This window comes from Quercus suber, unplaced genomic scaffold (genome assembly GCF_002906115.3).
Source record: "Quercus suber isolate HL8 unplaced genomic scaffold, Cork oak 2.0 scaffold_170, whole genome shotgun sequence".
Classification (NCBI taxonomy): Eukaryota; Viridiplantae; Streptophyta; class Magnoliopsida; order Fagales; family Fagaceae; genus Quercus; species Quercus suber.
The window spans coordinates 31550-40169 of record NW_027069630.1 but is presented as its reverse complement, the minus strand read 5'-3'; the positions used below and the strand labels follow the sequence as shown (position 1 = coordinate 40169).

General features: G+C 30.9%; 1 long non-coding RNA gene across 2 annotated transcripts; it reads left to right on the top strand.

Moving 5' to 3' along the window:
- Window positions 1-3329: 3329 nt before the first annotated feature.
- On the top strand, window positions 3330-6793 carry LOC111994097 (uncharacterized). Of its 2 annotated transcripts, none has more exons than XR_002881040.2 (2): window positions 3330-3730; window positions 4306-6793. It is a non-coding gene; the product is annotated as an uncharacterized LOC111994097 (long non-coding RNA). The 2 variants fall into 2 exon arrangements; XR_010630668.1 differs by having other exon boundaries at window positions 3330-4210.
- Window positions 6794-8620: the final 1827 nt, after the last annotated feature.

The window sequence follows — 8620 nt, the reverse complement described above, 5'->3', positions numbered from 1 at the left end:
ACTAAAAACTTATTACTGAAAGTACGAACACCCTTTCCAAATAACAATAAATACCAAAAATTTTAGTTAGTTGTCACATTTCAAAATAATGTTGAAAATTAGCATCTCGAGTATCTAAAACTCAAGTTCCAAGATAAAACTCGAGTTTTTAAGTCTCGATTTGTAAGTGAATGGATCTGATGTGGAAAAAAATCCTCGTGGAAAACGAGTTTTAAAGACTTGAGTTCCATAAATTACAGGAAAACGCCACTATAGGGCTTTAAAACGTTACTATAGGGCTAAAAAAGCCACTATAAGGCTCCCTGATCACACTTATAAAAAATTTTTACAGGAAAACGCCGTTATAGGGCTTTAAAACGTCACTATAAGGCTTAAAAACGCCATTATAGGGCTCCCTGAACGGAGTGATCACACTTATAAAAAAATTTTACAAGAAAACGCCGCTATAAGACTTTAAAACGTCACTATAGGACTTAAAAACGCTACTATAGGAACTCGAGTTTCTAAAACTCGAGATCTCTGTGGCATTTTCAGTCCAACTCATCCAGCAAAACACTCGCAAAGCGAGTCTTAGGACTCAAGTTTTAATATGGATCTTGAGTTTCTAAAACTCAAGATACTACTTTCCATTATTCTTTCAAACCTTGCCTAACTTACTATATAGTTGCCCCTCATACTACTAGTCTGCCCATTCCCCCTTGAAAGTATTGTAGAGAAAGGTAAAATTTAATTGAAATAGTACAATGGGACTCATGAATAGTACCAAAAAGTGCAGTGAGGCCCATAAATAGTAGCAAAAATAAGCTGAATAGTAAAATAATTTTAATTTTTCATCCCAATCCAAATGCACGCAAAGTGGAAGAGTGCATGAGAAGCTAGGAAGCACGGGGTGGATTCGAGTTCGGGTGAAGGTGCAAGAGTGGTGCGACAACATGGTAATTTTTGAAAAAGTAAGACTCAGGTGAGCAAACTATGTTTATTAATTAATTATTAAATATATTTATATTTATATTTTCTATATATTGCTAAGCATTTTTTTTTCATGTAATGGTAAATATATATAAATTTAAAAGAAATAGTAGATAATAAAGTAAATACATAACCATATCATTTTCTTTAAATTGAAATTGGGATTAATTAAGAGTTAAATTCTTGTTCTCACAATTATTGAAGAAAAAAAAAATGTCACCAAATAGGGTTAAATTCCCAATGGAAAAAAAAGTCCAACTTATTCTCAATTTTTAAAACTATAAAATAATTCAAAATATGTCGCATGAGATGTTCTTAATGCCCATGTTTTGATTTCTATTTCATTAACCCTTTCGATTTGTTCTAACTGCCCTTTCATTTTGGGGTTACTGCAATACACACACACACACACACACACACACATATATATATACACATATACATATAAATATATACTAGTTAGGGCAACACGTGCAAGACACGTGCTTGTCATAAAAAAAGAGTAGTGATTAAGGTCAACCACAATGTTAGGGTAGCTATTTAACATATAAGTATTCATTTTACTATAATAGTTTTTAGTATCTATTTGCTAAAGGCGGCATATCCACTCACTAAAAACTTCTAAGAATGATAACGAATATCATCATCTTTCAACAATAAGCAACTGAGTTTTGTTAAGAAAATAAATATATAAAAAAAATTATTAAAAAAAAAAAGATAATAAAAGGCATATGTTATCGAATTTTTCATTAGATAAATTACAAGTTTCGAAAATTAAAACCTAGAAATTCAATGTTTTTTGGATAACAAATAAAACACCTTATGTGGGGAAATTTAGACCCCGGTTGATAGAATTAACAAGTTTTAAATTCAAGTTGTTAAATAGATTTATTATGAATAAACCTTGTTAAAACAAACAAATATCAATATCATGTCAATATTATGTACAGTGGAATAGTAAATAAGAGAAGATATGATGACCTTAGAAAACCAATGAAACAAACTAGTTTCACAGTTAAAAACATGGAGAGAAACCTTTCCTAAAAATAATTCACTATAGTAAAGAGAAGTTTCAGATCTAGTACAAAACCTTTGTCCCTAGACTCTACAATCCTTGTAAATGAACTTACAACAGAAACATTCTACCGTTTTAAAACCTCTGAATTCTTCAATATATGAATGCCACTAGGAACAAAGCTACCTTTGGACTAGGAGGGACAATGGCCCCCCTCAAACTTTTTATAAAAATATTATTATTATTATTATCTATCTATATATATATATATATAACCGAAACTTTTGAAGCTCCCACAATTTTCCACGTCAGTATAATATAAATAATAATAATAATAATAAAACTTTTCTAAACCCTAAACCTGGTGCCCTTTTCCCACGTCAGCATAATATAAAAAAAAAATAATAAAACTTTTCTAAACCCAAACCTGGTGCCCTGCTTCTCTATATTATATTAAATAAAAAACGAAAAGAATAAAGAGCATTTGTGAGTTGTGGCCGTGAAACATAGGGATAGAAATCAGATGCAGAGAACCAGAGAGTGTTGGAGAGAGAAACCTGAGGGAGGCGTCTTCACTACTGTTAGACTGATCTCCCTCCATCTTTCGATTCCACACAGTGGTCGGTAAGTTTTATTTTCTTGAAAACTTGAGGATGGATGCTATCTTTTTCAAAGCCCGACCCAGCCTTGATATAATTAAGACCATTCTTTCTCAGTAATTTTCAACTCATCTTAGTTTCGTATTCTAGGGTTTTTAGGTTTATTGTGTTTATGCGATCAAAATTTGGGCAATCCTAATTGATTTATAATCTGGGTTTGCTTTCATTTGATTAAAAAATGGGAAATTTCGTTGTTTTTGTTGGGCAATTTGGGTTTTATATCTATGACTTATTATCAGATTTCTATTTTCCTCCTTCTCATTTTGATTTTTTTAGTCAAAGATATATTTACTAATTTCAATTTTAGCTTAATTTCCGATTGTTACTAAGGGGTTTTGTGCTTTTTTTTTAAGGCTAACTTTATAATCTACTCGATAATTTAATGTGCTTTTGATTTTAATCCTATCAGGGGGTTTCTCTACTTGAAGAGAGGGTCAAAATTAATGAAGATTTGATTGGTTGGTTTATAATCTGTTCATTTGTTTTTGTAGATAAGTTTTGGTAATCAAATTTGTTTAGAAATCTGTAACTATAAACAAATTTAATTAGGGCTCTATAACCAAAAATATATAACTGTACTCATAATATATTTCATTATTTAGTTATATATATTATGTGTTATACTAAATGGTTGATTTTCATGTTGGTATTTCTCTTCCATTCTCTATTGAATATATACTTATTTAGACTCTCTATTCTATAAATTTTTTCCCTTTACAAGATATATTTTTTTGGTGGAATGCTTGTGATTAAGATGACTGATATTTAGGTAATTGTTATCTGAAGCTTGGTTTTATGTTTAGTTTAATTGTTTCATCTCAAGACTTTCATTGTTTTTATTACTTCTTTATTTGATTTTAAGAGTAGCATCTACATTTTTTAGGGGTTTTGTTTGATCCTTATTTTTTAGTTATGCTAAGGTTTGTATTTTTAATTTTGGTATAACCATGGAAGCTGAGATCCATAGCTATCAGCCTACTATTGACTTTTACTTTTTGCTTTCTGCCATGCACATCGAAGGACCAAGTCCATAGAGTTTAGAAGCTATCTACAAATTCCAGCAATGGCAAAGTGCATAAGAGAAAAGGTAGAGCTATGTTTTTACTTCTTCCATATCTATTTTTGAAGTATATTTTGTGAGACTTCATTGTGATCCAAGCTGGTATATTGATTATTTAATCTAATAGGCAAATAGTGGGTTATTTTTCATTGTTACCAGGAAAAGGATTAAAAAGGTTACTTATTGATGAAAATAAATAAATGACTAACAGGGTTGAAGGGGTGATTCATGATTGCATGTCATAACACTGAAGATATGGCCCTAGGTAGTACATTGGAAAATTTAAAATCCATTGCATAATATTTATCTGCAATTGAATGTCCAAGCAATTTGATTACATTTAAAAAAACTGAAAATTATACCTTTTCATTAGGCCTATTAAAGGAACCATTTTATTTTTCTTAAATGGGTATTCCTATTTTGTTTCAATGTTATTGTTGCAAACTTAAAACCGCTGGTATGGTTGCACATTGTGCTCAGAACAGTATTACTCCAAAAGCATTACCAGTAAAGTTTTTAATTTCTTTTTAAAACTCTCTCCATTGTTTCCTTAAACATTCTGTCTCTACACCTTTGCCCTTATTATGAATGCTCCTCTACAGACTTCATTCAAAATACAAAACAGCAAACGTTAGGTGCAGAGAGAGAAATCTGAGGAATTTTTCCATTGTCAGCCAGTTTCCCTCCGCTTTCTAGCTTCAAGCCACCATTATACCTCCATAAACATTACTGGTAAAGTTTTTAATTTTGTTTTAAAAAGTTGCTGGTAAAAATATGATTTAAGTTTTGGTATTTCATATATCAAAAAGTGCCTAAGACCATCTATTAAGTTACATATTAGATGAAAAGGACTGATAGTTTCATTTTTATTGTTTGCTTCTTTATTATTATTATTATTATTATTATTATTACAAGTTCCTCTCAATGCAAAGTTGGCATTGGATTTTGTGGTTGGGGAGAGTGGAAAAGAAGACTAGCTGATTGGAAGCATGGTAGACTAAGGGAGTATATTCCATCTCATTCTTTATTGTGATGTCTTTGTGATCTTCTTTCAAAGCAAAGTTGGTAATATCATATTAAATTTGGTACTTTTCTATAGAGTTTTTTGATCTGTTAGATAGAGAGGTTTTTCTATGCTTTTGTTGGAATTCTGGATTTTAAGTTTCAGTCTTGAAATTCAATCTCAAAGAAAGCAAAAATAGAAATACGTGTTTGATCTGATTCTCTCTCTTATATACCTACAACTCTTTTTGTTGTCTCTTTGGGTTTTTGTTATAATATGTAACATTGGTTACACACATTTTGAGATTGGATATTTGATGTAGGACACAATTTACTATTTAATTATTGTAATTTATTATTTTTGGTATTTTTATGTAAAAAAACGTTATTTTAGGTTTAGGTGATTTATTTCCTTGTTTTTAGGTGCATTTAATGGTTTTTAGGTCAAATTTGATTCCTGTTATGGTTAGGTATCAATTAGGAGTTATTTTAGATTATATTTTCTTGTCAGTTAAGTTTTAAGGAGCCCTTAAATATGCCCTTAAGTCTGTAAACGTTTTTCATAGTTTATTATCAATAAAAATTCAGACTTGTGTCTTTTGTGTTCTTTGGTGGATTCCAGACCTATCACCTTGTGGATTTAGGGAAACCCCTCGTGGATTCGAGGTTTACTACCAAAAACTAACAGTTTAGTTTCTGTTTCATCAAGAGAGCATCGTGTGTGCTTCTCTTCAGGCTTCCGCGACATCAGTTGGTATCAGAGCCTTGACTTACCCTGTTCTGATTGCTAACCGGTGAGACGGTAACCACCACCACAACAACGACGAATAACTTAGCGAGTATTACGTGACGTACAACAAGCACTCACAAATATCTATGCTAGGATGGCGCCGTTAAAGAATGGAACCAATAGGGATAACTGCAACGGAGACATAACTCACGGGCAACCTATTGGTAAGCAAATTTCATATAGACCTTATAAGAGAATTGCAAGTTTTAATGGTTATTTTTTAAAAGAAGATTTTCTTGATTGGTTACTTGATCTAGAGGATTTATTTGACTATGAGAATATTTGTTATGAGAGAAAAGTTGGACTTGCTTTGTATAAACTTAGTAAGTATGCCTTATGTTGGTGGGAACGAGTACAATCTGATAGAATCCGACAAGGTAAAGATAAAATTTGAGCATGGCCAAAGATGAAAAAGATGGTTGCTATCAAATTTTATTCTTTAGATTGTGAAGAAATCTTGTCGTATACAATACAAGATTATTATTGGCCAAGAAGTTCATACTTGAATTATTTTGAAGAGCCAAATATTCCACCGCTAAAGGAAGAATTACATGTTGAAGCAAATATTGTTCTTGAAGAATATGGAGAAGTCAAAGAAGAACCTGAAATCAAGATTGTAGAGGAGATTAATAAAGACCCCATTATAGAGAAAGATCTAGAGTTTGAAATAGTAGAGACCATTAAAGAAGAAATTATAGAGTAAGTTGTCAACGATCTTGATGAAATCAAGTTAGATGACTGCAACATTCAAACTCCTATTATTTTATTGGAAGACATCGAAACAAAGTTTATTGATTTTATTGGGGTAGAAAGATTTGATTTGATCATTGACTCTTATTTAGTGAATATTGTCAATTACATGAACATCAAGGGAGAAGAAGTTCAAGTTGCCCAATTAATGACTTTCCAGTTTGGCAAGAAGACAAAGAAGATGATGTATTCAAAATATTTGTTCTCTTAGCATGGGAGATTTCAGATTTCAAAGATGAACTCGAGGATGAGTTTGTTTCAAGTGGAGGGGTTTGATGTAGGACACAATTTACTATTTAATTATTGTAATTTATTATTTTTGATATTTTTATGTAAAAAAAACGTTATTTTAGGTTTAGGTGATTTATTTTCTTGTTTTTAGGTGCATTTAATGGTTTTTAGGTCAAATTTGATTCCTGTTATGGTTAGGTATCAATTAGGAGTCATTTTAGATTATATTTTCTTGTCAGTCAAGTTTTAAGGAGCCCTTAAATAGGCCCTTAAGTCTGTACACGTTTTTCATAGTTTATTATCAATAAAAATTCAGACTTGTGTCTTTTGTGTTCTCTGGTGGATTCCAGACCTATCACCTTGTGGATTCAGGGAAACCCCTCGTGGATTCGAGGTTTACTACCAGAAACTAACAGTTTAGTTTCTGTTTCAACAAGAGAGCATCGTGTGTGCTTCTCTTCAGGCTTCCGCAACATCAATATTAGCTTTAGGATGTTGATTATAATGACAAAATTTTGTATAGCCTTATACACATTCTTATGCAGTGACCACATGGCACTTCTTAAAACTTTTGAAGGATAGAAGGATGCAAACCGTAATCAAAAGAGTCCTTTCACCTTGCAAATGACGGACGATATGAGAATGTAATTTATAGATCTATTTAGCAATGACTTTGTAAACAAATTGATGAGTGCTAATGTAAGCTCTTTAAGATTTTCAAATTTTAAGGCATTTGATTTGCTAAAATCTTATAGTTACTAAAAACTTTCCCGTGCATCGCACGGATTGGCGACTAGTTATTATTATATATGTACTAATTTTAACAATTTTGTTTTATAAAATTATATTTTTTTCCCTTAAAAAATATCATTAATTCTTTTAAGAGTAAATCTATATATACTCACAAACTTTTTTACAACATTTTTACAAACTGTTTTGGTAGCAAATTCTTATTAGTTCGCACATGGGCCCACGACGCACATCATTTTTTTACTTATTAGTAACCACTTATTACATCAATAATTTATAAAAAAGTTTGTAGCACTAGTATTTTCCTCATTTTAGTGACTATATAAAAAATTTATAAATCTAAAATCTAAAACAAAATATACAAGCCTAAAAATAATAGCTCAACAACAAAAATTATCAATAGTAAAACTTTAATAAAAAAAAAAAAAAAAAGCTCAATTAACCAATTTTATTTAAAATAAATAAACAAAATATACAAGCCTAAAAATAATAGCTCAACAACAAAAATTATCAATAGTAAAACTTTAATAAAAAAAAAAAAAAAAAGCTCAATTAACCAATTTTATTTAAAATAAACAACCCTGCCCTTTAAAAAATTCTAAACAAAAATAATTTTGTTCTTACCATAACCAAAAAAAAAAATTCTCAGTAGGTAAATAGTAGCAAAGTCAAAGGTTGAAACTGTTGCACGCAGTCAACAGTAAAGCCGCCCCCCTTAACTCAAAGTTTTGGCTCCGTCCCTAAACACCACCCTTTTACATGGATCTCAATACGTGACTGACTCTAGCAACTTGAAGATGTTGTTGGCTGCAAAATTCTTCACTTCATCAGCAATGAAGATCAATAAGTACTTAGTTACAAAATCCTAAGGCACAAAAGACGTAGTAACTTCTTGCAAAAAGAATAAGGTATTAGATCACTTTCTACATGTGTTTTCCTCGTATAACGGCCTTTAAAATAAGTCTTATATATGTCTAGGGTTGCGAGAAAAGAAACCCTACACATACATGTCAGCCAGGGTCAAAAATCAAATTTGAAAATTCTGATTTCGTAGATCTTGACAGATTCAGCTTCTGTTGAGCATCTATCAAGCTTCGTTAATAAATCTCGATAAATACTGTTTCTGTTGAGGTATATGTCAAGCTTTAATAAACAGCTTTTCTTTACTTGTTTCTTGGCTCAATCTTCATGGTTTTAATACTTGACTTGAACTCTTGTATCTTGAAGTACTAAAGCCATCCTCGATCTGCCCAATTACAAGTAAAGTGTATTTTGTCAAAAGATTAGCCAATTACATAAAATATGTCTTTAACACCTTATATCATCATTTCAACTTTCCAAAAATTACTACCATCTAAAACTCAAAATACATGAAGAAAATTTTTAGGATGTTA